This window comes from Malurus melanocephalus, unplaced genomic scaffold, assembly GCF_030028575.1.
Source record: "Malurus melanocephalus ecotype Western Australia unplaced genomic scaffold, MMel_1.1 scaffold_803, whole genome shotgun sequence".
NCBI classification, from domain to species: domain Eukaryota; kingdom Metazoa; phylum Chordata; class Aves; order Passeriformes; family Maluridae; genus Malurus; species Malurus melanocephalus.
This window is the reverse complement of record NW_026624035.1, coordinates 1,103-2,939: the sequence shown is the minus strand read 5'-3', so window position 1 is coordinate 2,939 and position 1,837 is coordinate 1,103. Positions and strand designations below refer to the sequence as shown.

Here is a 1,837-nt window from a genome sequence, read left to right as displayed (position 1 = left end):
GATTCACCAATGTGCCCCACGCTCTATTGCAAACCAACACAATTTTATTTAAAAATAAACACACACACACACACACATTCCTTCAACTGGGCCACTTCAGATTAGGGATCTCTTCAGCCTTTTCTGGAGGGATTTAAAAAAGCTTTGGAGAAATCTTAAAGCTATGGAATTAGCCTGGTATTTATAGCTCCGTTTCCATGAGCGTTCTTTGAGCTCCCCGGGACGTTCTTTTCCCCCATCTGCTGGATGTTGACACGGTCTAACCTCGCATTTTGATGAAGAAAATCGATCAGAAAAAGACAATTTTGATTTTTTTTTGTTGTGCTGGAGAGCTCTGTCACAATTTCAGGTGGCTCCACTTTGCTACTTGGACGTAATTTGTGCCAGGAACAGCGCCGCGGATTTTCCTGCGCGGATTCTCCAACGCGGATTTTTCTGCACGGATTTTCCTGCGCGGATTTTCCAATGTGGATTTTCCAGCAGAAAATCAACTGGATTCTCTTGATTGATTATGTCAAAATTAATTAATTCCCAATTATGACTGATGTTCCACGTGAATCACAGCAGCACAAAATGGTGTTTGCTCCCCATTGCCATGCTGGTTGGATACAATGTGTTAAATCCAGGTGAAAAAAGCCTTTTTTTCTTGGTTTTTAAATTTTTATTTATTTATCATTTCATTTCATTTTTATTCTTTATCTTTTTTATTTTCTTTTTTCTTTGGTTTTTTATCATAAAGGTCCACTTTTGGGTGCACTGCCTACCTTCCACCTTGAACTGCAAAAGTCTTCATTTTTTCAGTGCTGGTTGGATAAAATATGTTAAATCCAGGTGAAAAAATATATTTTTCTTTCTTTCTTTTTTTTTAAATTTTATTTATTTATTTTATTTTTTTATTCTTTATCTTTTTTTTTCTTTGTTTTTTTATCATCAAGGTCCATTTTTAGGTGCACTGCCTGCCCTCCACCATGAACTGCTAAACTCTTCATTTCTGCAGTGCTGTTTGGATAAAATCTGTTAAATTGAGGTAAAAAAATGTGGTTTTTTTCTTTATTTTCTGATCATCACGGTCCCTTTTTGGGTGCACTGCCTGCCTTCCACCAAAGCATGAACTGTTAAGTTTTACTTCCCTACCTCAGCACCATCAGATGTAGAAGATTCCTGATCTTCTGTTTATTTTTTTAACAGTGCCTCAAATATTTCGCCTCGAAACTTCACCGCCACCGTGTAAAATCACAAAAAAAAAACCCCTAAAAAGAAAGCTAAAAAAAAATTAAAAGAAAGAAAAAATTTTCAAAAATTCAAAAAAAAAATTTAAAAATTATAAATAAAAATAAGAATAAAATTAAAAATATAAGTAAAAATAAAACAAAAAAATTAAAAATAAAAAAAAATTTAAAAAAATTAAATAAAGTTTCTCAGCTCAATAAAAACATCCAGTATTTTGGAACACTCACCTACATTGCTTCTCATGGTCTTGTTTCAAGTTATCTTGGGGTTTTTAGGCTTTTTTAAAATGCCTGCTGCCCTTTGAGCTTAGCTTTAGACAGTCCCCTGTGGTGCTCTCGACGATGGGCAATGTCCATTGGGGTCGGCTCCTCCCCTCATCTCAGGAACTCCTGCACCCCATTAATTCTGCTGAGAGANTAAAAAAGCTTTGGAGAAATCTTAAAGCTATGGAATTAGCCTGGTATTTATAGCTCCGTTTCCATGAGCGTTCTTTGAGCTCCCCGGGACGTTCTTTTCCCCCATCTGCTGGATGTTGACACGGTCTAACCTCGCATTTTGATGAAGAAAATCGATCAGAAAAAGACAATTTTGATTTTTTTTTGTTGTG

The 1,837-nt window shown here is 35.7% G+C and overlaps 1 protein-coding gene across 1 annotated transcript in view; it reads right to left on the bottom strand.

Moving 5' to 3' along the window:
- The window catches only part of MBD5 (methyl-CpG binding domain protein 5), a 38,196-nt gene extending 36,560 nt beyond the window's left edge, over positions 1–1,636 (bottom strand). Inside the window, exon 1 of the mRNA XM_057385261.1 lies at positions 1,458–1,636. The gene's annotated coding sequence lies outside the window, so the exon portion shown is untranslated. The remainder of the gene's footprint in view (positions 1–1,457) is intronic.
- Between the last annotated feature and the right edge of the window lie 201 nt (positions 1,637–1,837).